Consider the following 12439-nt stretch of genomic DNA (forward strand, 5'->3'; position numbering starts at 1 on the left):
TTGGTATGTACTTTGAGTGTGTGTATAACTTTAGGTATATGTGTATTTGGAGGGATGTTCTATACATGCATGTACATATGTGTGATGCCAGAAAGAATAGGAACATCATTGTTTAACTAGGCCTCTTCTTCTTTTTCTTCTTCTTCTTCTTCTTCTTCTTCTTCTTCTTCTTCTTCTTCTTCTTTCTTCTTCTTCTTTTTCCTCCTCCTCCTCTTCCTCCTCCTCCTCCTTCTTCTCTATCTTCATCTCTCCTTCTTCTTCCAGTGTTCATTTCATTAATGAACAGCAAACAAAGTCAGCTATAATCAGGATCCCTGTAGGATTTTGTGCTATTGCTATGCATTTATATTAAGATGACATAAGAAGTCAATGAGCTAAAAGGTAAAGACAAATATACTGACTTAAAATGCCTTTTCTAATTAAATATTCATTTTGCTTGAATATAAAAGTACATAGTTTATTCAGTGTATCATAATTATTGCTAAAGTTCCTGAATTTAAGGCTCAAACTTTTCCAGATATGCACCTTGGAAACCTCATGAACACTCTTTTAACATACTTAACACTTTCTCTTCATTTTTCTTCAACACTTTCTTTTGTGCCTCTAGCCACATCTTCTACAATCTCAATATCAAATGTTACATTTTTTAATGGAATTGTAGGTCCCTTTAGTGGTGATAGATGTTTGGAAGTTAATATCATCTCATTGTTATTTGCTGGTAGTTATTAATATGTTCCCATTCTCTCTCAGGAAAGATTGTAAGAGAGCATAGAGGATATATGTATGTGTGTACATATGTATATATGTAAGTATATATGTATGATATGTATATATGATTAATCATGTATGTATGTAGACAAAAAATGCATTTATATAAGTCAATATATACTCTATATCAACATGTTTCTCTTACTATAACAAAGAATTTTTAGCCAAGAAACTTATGTTTTTCTCATACTTTTTATTTGGGGCAGGCCACACACTCATACACATGTGGAGGTCAGAGAACTTCTTGTAGAAAGTAGTTCTCTCCATCTACTATGTGGAGACTCAGGACTGAAATCAGGTCATCACCTGAATGATGACTTTCTCTCTTTCTCTCTCTCTCTCTCTCTCTCTCTCTCACACACACACACTAATATACATACACATACACACAGGAGGGGAGATAATGATGAAAATAGAAAAATATATAATAGATCGATGGATGATAAATAGAGGACAGGTAGATAGATAAATAGATGATAGATGGATAGATAGATAGATAGATAGATAGATAGATAGATAGATAGATAGATAGATAGATAATATGTTGGGAACAAAATAAAGGGGCGGCCCTGGGGAAAAATAGGGGAGGAAAAGTTGCCTAACTTCTGGCCAGAGTTCCTGTACTCTGGGCAGGTGGATACAGGCAGAGCTGACAGATGCTTTTCCACAGGGCCCGGGGTGAGCATGCCTGACCCATGCAGTAGGGGTGGAAAAGGGGCACCCGACCCGGCACCCCCCACCCCCGAGCTACCTTGCTAGCACCCCAGGGTTGAAGGAGAGTGGGAATAGGGGAAGAGGTTCCCAACACTGACCAGAGTGTGCAGCGGAACTTGAAGGAACAGAGACTGTCTATGATTTAAGAGCTTTATTATAGAAATACAGGGGAAAGAGAGAAGGGGGGGGGTGGGTGGGTGGAAAGGCTAGAGAGAAAGAGAAAGGAGAGAGGAGAGGAGAAGACAAAGAGAAATGGAAGAGGAGAGAGAAGTGAGAGAAGTGAGTGGTAAGAGGACAAAGGAGTAAGAGAGCAAGGTGGGGGCTGCGCATCACTTTTTATGGTCTTCACTGTTGCTAGGTAACTGGGCAGGAGTTTAGTCTGAAGGTCAGGAGCTTGGGCCATTGCTTATATGACTACTAACAATGCCTCTCTTGTGGAGGCTGTGGGAGGTGCTACCTTAGGCAGGGGCAGGAGTTCCAGGAGCATGAGGGAATGCCTACCGTGTCATGTAGGTGAATTATGACCATCAGGGTTCAGACCTCAGCTTGACTGGATACCAGCCTGCAGTTCCCCACATAGATAGATAGTAGATGACAGATAGATGATTGATAGATTAGAGAGAGAGAGATGACAGAAAGTCAGACAGGCTTCTTCTTACAGTTCTATTAGTATTTGCCTCAGAGCACTAATATGATACATTATTGTTTAATTATACCATTAAGAGTTGATTAGGTAGTACTCCATTGTGTAAATGTACCACATTTTCTGTATCCATTCCTCTGCTGAGTGACATCTGAGTTCTTTCCAGCTTCAGATTACTATAAATAAGGCTGCTATGAACATAGTGGAGCATGTGTTCTTATTATAAGTTGGAACATCTTCTGGGTATATGCCCAGGAATATGAAATTCTTAGGCAAATGGATGGATCTGGAGGATATCATCCTGAGTGTGGTAACACACATGATATACACTCACTGATAAGTGGATATTAGCCAAGAAACTTAGAATACCTAAGATACAATTTGCAAAACTCAAAACTCAAGAAAGAAGAACAAAGTGTTATGGATACTTCGTTCCTTCTTAAAAGGGGAAAAAAATACCCATGGAAGGAGTTACAGAGACAAAGTTCAGAGCTGAGACGGAAGGAATGACCATCCAGAGACCGTCCCCCCTGGGGATCCATCCCATAAACAACCACCAAACCTAGACACTATTGCAGATGCCAACAAGATTTTGCTGATAGGAGCCTGATACAGCTGTCTCCTGTGAGGCTATGCCAGTGCCTGGCAAATACAAAAGTGGATGCTCACAGTCATCTCTTGGATAGAACACAGTGTCCCCAATGAAGGAGCTAGAGACAGTACTCAAGGAGCTGAAGGTGTCTGCAGCCCTATAGGAGGAACAACAGTATGAACTAACTATTACCCCCAAAGCTCCTGTCTCTAGCTGCATATGTAGCAGAGGATGGCCTAGTCAGCCATCAATGGGAGGAGAGGTCCTTGGTCTTGCAAAGATTCTATGCCCCAGTATAGGGGAATGCCAGGACCAGGAAGTGGGACTGGGTGTGTTGGGTAGCAGGGGGAGAAGGGAGGGTATAGGAAATTTTCAGAGAGAAAAGTAGGAAAGGGGATAGCATTTAAAATGTAAATGAAAAAAATCTAATTAGAAAAAAAAAGTTGATTTAGGTTAGTAAAGAACTGCCTGTTGCAATGCCCTTGCTATCATTGATAGCTTTCTTATCTTGAAGTCTTCTGTGCAAAATTACATAAAACTATTCCAACTTCCTTCCCTTGGGTCTTAGAATGACAGAATATATTCCACCTCTTCACTTTCAATCTGTATGTGTCTTTATTCTAAAATAAATTTCTTTTTAATGAATCTCTTATAGACAAAGCATACCCGCAAAGTGTTGGGATAACTCACCCTGACACATCTTATATGATGTTCCTTCCCTATGTTCTCAATTGTTACTTTCTGTGCCCCTGATACCAGAATAGTTGGATATGTAAATGTTTGTTGCTATGTTGAAGGTCACATAACCCCCAAGGCCAACTGGATGAATAAGGAGTGTGGCTTTTTGCATAATAAAGATCTGGCAGCTGGAGGAGAGGCAGAAGGACTGCAGAGAGACAGACACATAAGATACACCAGAGACAAGAAGGAGCAGAGAGGTAGAACAGTGAACAACACATAGAATCACAATAGTGGAGAACTTGGCTTAAGTTATATGAGCTAGATGAGAGACTGCCCCAGCAAACAGGCCAACAGCTTCATACAGATGTCTCCATGTCTTTATTACTAAACCAGAAGCAGGGCCCCCAAAAGTCCCACAATTTCAGAGAGTCATTTAAACAACAATGGCTAACAATCTTATTCTTAAAAACACCACACAGAGATTTCTTTGTTTTTTTTTTCTTTGTTTTTTTTTTCTTTTTTTAACTTACCCTGCGATCATAACCTAATATTTCCAGTGTACCGTGGATGTTCGTGGAGAGAACCTAAGCCTGAATGCACCGTGGGTTAGGAGTAATTTTCTTATTGATGTAGTTTTTAGGGATAGCCTTTTGTTATAAAATGCACTTGAGTATTCACAACATGTACTTTCCTAAGATTTTAAACCTCCACTGTGATATAAAGTTTAAACTCTTTAGGAGGTCTTATTTTTTTTTTTTGCAACAATATACAAAGATATGATATCTGGTAACTTGTCTTGTTACGTTAGCTTTTTGTGAGGTATCCTTAAAAGGTCATAAATCTTAACACTTAACTTGTATATGTGTTTCACTGAGTGACAAACATTTTCCAGGATTCTATATCACAGACAGGCAGATAGATAGATAGATAGATAGACAGACAGACAGACAGACAGACAGACAGACAGATAGATAGATAGATATAGATATAGATATAGATATAATACAAATAAACTCTACAGATGGTTAGACACATTTTCTGTATGTAGATACCCATATATAAAAGTATGAAAAATGAATTTTCTTTTTATGCAATAAGTAAAGTTACAAAGTATGGTTAATGAGGATTTTCAAGACTCTTAATAGTGATATAATTTATTATTCAGTTTAAGCTAATTTCATCATTGATTTATACACTAGCATTTTACTTTGGGTGCCACAGAGCATAATGAGATATAAAATTAAGACTGCATGAAGCTTGTAAAAATGACAGGAATATATATATCAACTCTAAATTACTGTTCAAGGAAATTCCTGATTACCTGTCCTCTAACATGGGGTAATTAAAGATCACTGTTTCCAAGCATAAAATGAGAAAAATATAATGTGGGAATTCAATATCTAATAAAATAGTTTTCCTACAGATACTGAAACACAACTATCAGTATTGTTTGAATTGTTCTCATGAGATAATTGGGTGTTTCTGTTCTTTGATTGGTAGAATATCACTTATAGATTTCCCAAACCAACCATTAAAAGAAATGATGTCTCCCTCAAGAAAAACAAAAAGCATCTTTAAAATCATCTAAAGACTTAATGAAAATCAAGTATCAATGTAGTGATTTCACCGTCATTGAAACACAAAGTAAGAGATGCCATCAGTGCCACACTGGGTCACAGCTCAACACTATCCCCAACTACTTAGGGTACAATAGGAAACCTACTGCAGATAGAAAGACTGAACTCTCAGAACACAAGGAAGGAAAGTCATAAAAAGTAATGTGAGTGGGTTATGCAAACACAGCACAGAAAGATATGCCCATATTTCTAAAATCATTCATCACACCTGAAAACGAGACTGTGGCCATGCTTTGTGTGGAACTTGACTTGATAAGATCTACTGTGGAAACTCATAAGCATTCACTATGAATTTCACCAGATTTTGTGGAAAATGGTCAATTTCAATCATCAGAGAAAATGAACATCCTGTCTATTCATCAAGAACATGGAGACAATGTGTGTCTTAAATTAAAATCCTACTAAAACTTGAAAAATACATAGGGAATGTTTTTTCTGTCTAGGATTGTGCAATAGTTCACATAAAATGACATAAATCATGCTAATAAAATTAAAAGACAAAATTTGAATAGTTTCCAGTGTCTGAGTCATGCCTTGTTCTTCTTCTCTGTCACTTAGCTAGGATCCAGGATAGAGAATTTCAGTTTTTAACCCTATAAAGCAGTGGTTCTCAATAGGTAGGTTGAGAACCCTTTGGGAGTCAAGTGACTCTTTCACAGGGGTCACCTAAGACCATTGGAAATATTTATTTACATTATTATTAATAACAGTAGCAAAATTACAGTTATGAAGTAGCAACAAAAATAATTTCATTGTTGGCATCACTGTTATGGAATATAGTGCAGGGAAGAGGGTACCTTTGGCATCCAGAGCCAAGGTGTACCCCTGAGAAATTCTGCCATGCAACAGATATGGTGTAAAAGAGGTTTACTGAGGGATGGGGAGGAGTAAGGATCTGAGGAAAGGGTAGAGGCAGTGAGAGAGCCATGAGGAGGATATTGCAGGGCCAGAGGGAAAATGTGCGCAGGAATAAATGGAGAATACATTGGAATAGAGAGAGATACACAAGAGGAGAGAGACAGGTCTATGATGACTGCGAGTCCTTTAATCGTGTACATATCTGGCACACCTAGCAACAACTATGGCAGGTTATGACACAAGCAGCTGCTAGGTCCCCAGGGCAGGCCAGTGGACTCACCTGTATACTAACAGTCACCACAACATAAAGAACTGTATCCAAGGAAGGTTGAGAACCAGTGGTATAGAGTTACACATGTAAGATATATGGCCCTTCTCTTTTCTTATTTTTCTACTTTCGTCCCTTGGTTCCTGCTGGCCATTTGTAAAAATACCCTTTAATTCTCCTGTAGTAATTTTTGTCTCTGAGGTTTACTGTCTGCTAACATAGGCCTAGTCCTGAAAGCTTCTAGCCTCTGTACAATCTAATCTAGGCCTGGAATGTTTTCAGTCTCTGAGATTTACTGCTGAATAAGCTCACCTTTTCTTGCTCTTTCTGAACTCTAGCAAGCTGATTCAACAGAGCTGGCCTGGAATTCACAGAGATCCACCTACCTCTCCCTCCCAAGTGCTGGGATTAAAGGCATGAGCCACAGCTACCTTCCTATTTAAAAAAAAACAAAACAACAACAACAAAAAAAAAAACCAAAAACCAAAAAACAAAAAAAACATGGTCGTTCTCTGTTTATGAATGTTTCTGACCCTGCCTTGCAAATATAAGATATTAAAGGCAGAGGGATGATATTTATTCAAAACACCTGTATTATAAAGAACTGAAAATGTGATGTGCTCACAAGTAACACTGAGGCAAATACCTGAGTAGTTAATCAGGCTCCACCTCCTTCCTCTTCTAAAGACAGTTAATGATGGTCTACTGCAAGTGGCTTGAAACTAGTCTGTAGCCCCCATAATCAAAGCCTCTCATTTCAGAATCCCGAGAACTCTCACCACAACATGAAGATTTGTTTGTGACAGTATCACCTTCAAATACACAGTAGTGCTGCTTTCCTCTACAAAGGCAAATTTACTCTGCTAGTCATTTTTACATCTTTTACTTTGTCATATATCCACTAAAATCCTGAATGCCAGTTCTATTCAGAATAACAGATTTGAAATTGCCACTGACAAAAACTACTATTGTCACCTTCTTTTCATATAGGAAAAAGTAATAAAGGGCAGTATATTTTTACAGACCTTATATAGGAGCATTTTATTATTGCAAACCCGGGACAGAGTAGAAAGCAAAAATGCCAAAAAAATTCACACATAGGCACAGATGCCAGAACAAAAGGAAGCAATGTCTGTGCATTCACTTGGTTTTCCATATCTATGCTGTTCTACAAGATCAAATTTACCTTAAGTAGAAGGTATTTTTTTTAAACCAGGGAAGCATATTTCCACTTACATAATTTTTTACATTCATTGTTAATTATATGAATACTATTCAATGTGTTTACAATGGACAGATTCTTTTATAAACACATGAAATATGCAAATAATAATGCATTTGAAAGGAATGGAGGGAAGAAAAAAATGATGTGATTATAATCTTGAAAATAAAAAAATATGATTTAAAAAACATAAAGTGTTTCACAAATACAAATTTATACCTAATTTACAAAATTTTAAGATTTATAGTTATAGTCATAGACAAGTTCAGCTACAATTAATTATCAGAGATGCCTCTTTGTATGGTGGATAGCAGTTAATACAGTGATAACTAGTCAAAGCATGAAGAATATATGGTAATGGAGTGCTTATCCCTGAATGATACATCCATGTAATAGCCTCTCCACTCAAGACTCAGAGAACATCATTGCAGATGAAGCAGAAAATTTTATGCACTGAGCAACACGTTAAAGCAGTGCCTGCAAGACTGACAGGGCTGCGTACTACTCAACTCAGAGCAACTGTGGTTGTCTACACACGAAACCTAACACAAATGCAAGTCATTCAACATTGCAACACAGAGGAGGGAAGGAGGGTGTCAAGAGGCGGCACCTCTAGCTCACAAGCTATTCTGGAGGAGGGGAAATCAATATTTTCAGGGGTATGATCCCTGATAAATTGTTCAAGAACTAGTGGATGACTACAATACCCATGTACATATGGACATAGGTAATTATAGTCAATGAAGGAGTAGAAGGAAAGAAGAAGAAGAAGAAGAAGAAGGAGGAGGAGGAGGAGGAGGAGGAGGAGGAGGAGGAGGAGGAGGAGGAGGAGGAGAAGAGTTTGAGGGGGAAATGACCTGGAAGAAGGTCAAAAGAAAATGGGAATAGGTATGGTAAAAACGTACATTGTATCATTATAATGTACTATTACATTCTCAACAAATGAGCTAAATATTTTTTAAGGAATCTGCCTACTTGCAAGCAAGGAACAAGGCTACCTTAAAGATGAAATGATACTCAGCTCACTTCGGGGTGGAACAAACACAAACCACACTCCTAGGCATTCTCCCCCCTCCATTTCTTATAGCTGAAGTCAAATTGTAGTAGTTGTAGCTTTGAAAGGAAAAAAAAAAAAACCCTATGCAAATGTCCAACCCCCTAAATGCCTAGAAGTTTTTTGCTTCTGAACAAGCAGGTCATTTGAGATATTTTCGTTCTAATTAACTCTTCAATTTTCTACTGTATATCTGTTTGCGCTAGGATGGGAAGATGAATGGAACATAACTTAAAACTTCTGGGGATAAGGGAAGGGGGCTTTCAGAGGGAGACCAGGAAAGGGGATAACATTTGAAATGTAAATAAAGAAAATATCTAATAAAAATATTTTTAAAAAAGGAAATTTCCAGTTCTAAGAAGCAAAGTGTACACATTTTGGTCTTCATTCTTCTTGAGTTTCATGTGTTTTGCAGATTGTATTGGGCCTAGCAAACACAGAAGTGGATGCTCACAGTCAGCTATTGGATGGATCACAGGGCCCCCAATCGAGGAGCTAGAGAAAGTACCCAAGGAGCTAAAGGGATCTGCAACCCTATAGGTGGAACAACAATATGAACTAACCAGTACCCCCCCTCATGCCCAGAGCTCATGTTTCGAGCTGGATATGTATCAGAAGATGGCCTAGTCGGCCATCATTGGAAAGAGAGGCCCATCGGTCTTGCAAACTTTATATGCCTCAGTACAGGGAAACGCCAGGGCCAGAAGTGGGAGTGTGGGAGGGAGGGGAGTTGGGGGGGAGGTATGGGGGGACTTTTGGAATAGTATTGGAAATGTAAATGAAGAAAATACCTAATTAAAAAAAAGGAAATTTCAAAAAACAAAAAGTATTTAAAAAGTAAATTAGGAAGAAATATTTCTCATTTATATTTGAAGACAATTTTTCTGAAAACTAATAATATTTTTCCTGTAATAATAAATTCCATGTATATTATATATTGTATATTATATACAGTATATATACTATATGTAGTATATACATGTATATATCCTTATATATACACAATTACATATAAGCTTTTATATGTCAATAAAACCTCAATATATGGTTAAATAAAAGAGAAAAAGAATTGTGATATTGGAAAACATAATATATTCAGAAAACCAAATTTTAATTATATAAGTTGCTCTTTGTGTCTATTTCTGGGGGAATAAATTAGAGAGAAGTTTTTAAAAAATAATAAAATAAATAAAATAAAACTTCTTTGCCCGTTCTTGTGTGTTTGAGCCAACTAAGTGCCCCATAGAAGTATCAAGAGAAAAGGAAGTGGATTTGAGAACCCCAAAAGACTGCCAAGGAGACGATTCTGATACAATTACACTAGGATCTTTTTTATTCAAGCTCCAGCCTGGGCCTACCTCCGACCCTGATGCAGCAGGATGGGAGAGTGAAGTCCCATGGCCAATTTTAAGCAAACATTTATAGAGGCAAGAAAACAAGTAAGGAGGTATCTAGCCTAGCACACATCTGATTGGGAGGCTATTACGGAATTTTGTTGCCCATTAAAGTAATTGGCTGGTGCTAGGAGCCACACCATAAACTTAACTGCTGCTTTCCTCCTGATTGGTGATTGTTAGGGAGTGAAGCGCCAAGTACAGGTTTGTTAGAGAGTAACCTGGAAACTAATGCTGGGTGCAGGCTTGTTTGAAAATAACCCAAAAGCTGGTACTAAGTGCAGGCTTGTTGGTTAACTCAAGTTCAGCCTCATGTCAGGTTCTTTAAGAGTCTGAATCCAAGAAGTAGTTGATCTGGTCTCTCATAAGCATGAGCAAAGGGATGAGTTTAACTCTGCTATTTATTCTCCAGCTCTCTTTATGAAGAATAAGATCCTATTAGCTGTGCCTAATACTGAGACTTGCTGTGAGATTGTCTCCTAGTAATATCAGAAGCTACACCCATAAAGTCTCACAAACATGAGCTGAACAAGAATGATACCAATGACCATGCCAAACCAGGTAAGGCTATAATGCCTCAACCAACCTTTTACAGAGAAATATAAGCAATGGTGGACAGTTGGGAGCAGAAAAATAGGTCTTCACAAGGGAAGAGCACACCAATTTGTTCTCCAGTGCCAAATGATCAGTCCTGAAGACATATGTACAAGTCACACTATATGTACTCAGAAGGTTATTTTATGAATGTATGTTTATATTCAAATACATATATGTGTGCAATAACAATAAATGAAAAGTGAGGTTGTGAATTTGAAGGTGAGAAGAGGTTTTGGAGAGAGGAAAGGGAAAACAGATAAGTAAATTACAATCTCAAAAATAAGCAAAAGAAAAAAAATTTAGAAGTCATTTACATCCCAATGGAAAAAAACAAACAAAGCAAAACACAACTTCTCTCAAGCTGGCCCTTCTCTTCACCATACGATTTGTACTATATATATATATATACATATATGTACATATATATATATATACACATATGATTCATATATCACCTGCAGTAAGTAGAGTCACTGTCTTGATCCCCATAACATCTCTCTTTATCTTTATTTATGCCTTTGACTTCCCTGTCAGCTTCCTTTATCAATGACACAACAAGAGAAAATCTTCATTGACAGTTTGACTGGAATTAGGATCACATGAGTGCACACCTCTAACGGAGCTATGATGACTTTGAACTCAGTGTTCTTTTGTTCCACCTCCCAACTGCTAGAATTGAAGGCATGAGCCACTACAACAGAGTCCTTTGTCTTTATTACACTGTGAATCTATATAATGTTCTTTCATAATCCCAATGGAAATCATGCGTTTAATATCTTATGTGTTCTTAATGCTCTGAATCAGATATTGTATTTTTATTGCTATCAATATAAAATGATGCACTAACAAATTAGGAAGAAAATTTATCAGAAAGTTTGCAGGCAGTTCCAGGCTACCAATGCAGTATCAAAACAGAGATGGAGATGCTGTGAAGGTCAAAGATGCTGCCCCTGCCACTGCTGCTGCTGAAACACTTCTGTGCAGACTGTCGCCACTGGGAAGTGGGGTCTCCAATTACATTTTGTCCTATGTCCATTAATCATATGTGTGGTGTCTAGATATAACTTCTTACCGGAAGTTTGACAATAGGAGAGGCATAATTCTTTTAAAAGAAATCAAATGTCATTGCCAACAGAATGGAGACTAATTGCTGAGATAAAGAAACAAAGTTTTCATAGAGCATCACAAATTGCTGAGATAAAGAAACAAAGCTTTTATAGAGCATCACAAATAACCATGAAATGATTTCTAATCTCAGGAAAACAAACAGCATACACATTAGTACACAACTGAGGTAATCATGACACAAAAATAAGTCCATAAAACAGCAGAGCCCCTAGAAGCTTTGTAGGTGTGGCTGCTGTGTCACATGTTCTGTAGGTGACAGAAAGGAGAGGCTATGTCTACACTCATTGTTCTGATATATGAACAGCTAAATGAAAAGCAGCTTATACTCCCTGAAAAAAGCAAGGCTGCAATTACCACTAGTCAGGTGGTGGTGCAAGGGTGGGGGATGGATATAAGGGGAGGAGAAAATGAGTGGTGGGATTGGGGTGAATGGTGTGAAACTCACAAGGAACCAATAAAGTTTTAAAAATCAACCTCTCTGTGTGTCTCTGTCTCTCTTTCTCTGTCCCTCTGTCTCTCTAACTCTGCTCCATTTCTGTCTCTGTCTCTCTCTCTGTCTCTCTCTCTCTCTTTGTGTGTGTGTGTGTATGTGTGTGTGTGCGCGCGCGGGTGTGCACGTGCCTTCCTGTGTGTCTGTCTGTGTCTGTCTGTCTTTGTGGGTCTGTGTAAAACCATAAACATTTAAACCATCTTCAGAAGGTGAATACCACTAACCCCCAACAAAGCTCTATGGAATTAAGATATTTAATATACAAAAAAAATCACATTATAGGAACTACCCAACAGTTCATATTGCTGAGGTGTTGTGCATATGTGACATTCTCTGTGTGCTTTCCAAACTGAACATGGGGACTTCTGTTACATTTGCACACAGCTCTCAGAA

At 38.0% G+C, this 12439-nt stretch overlaps 1 non-coding gene across 1 annotated transcript; it reads left to right on the plus strand.

Moving 5' to 3' along the window:
* The first annotated feature begins 11757 nt into the window (after positions 1 to 11757).
* On the plus strand, positions 11758 to 11883 carry LOC115032483 (small nucleolar RNA SNORA17). Its single transcript, XR_003838154.1, has one exon. It is a non-coding gene; the product is annotated as a small nucleolar RNA SNORA17 (small nucleolar RNA).
* The last annotated feature ends 556 nt before the right edge of the window (positions 11884 to 12439 follow it).

This window comes from Mus caroli, unplaced genomic scaffold (genome assembly GCF_978045245.1).
Source record: "Mus caroli unplaced genomic scaffold, Mus_caroli_1 scaffold_1, whole genome shotgun sequence".
Taxonomy (NCBI): domain Eukaryota; kingdom Metazoa; phylum Chordata; class Mammalia; order Rodentia; family Muridae; genus Mus; species Mus caroli.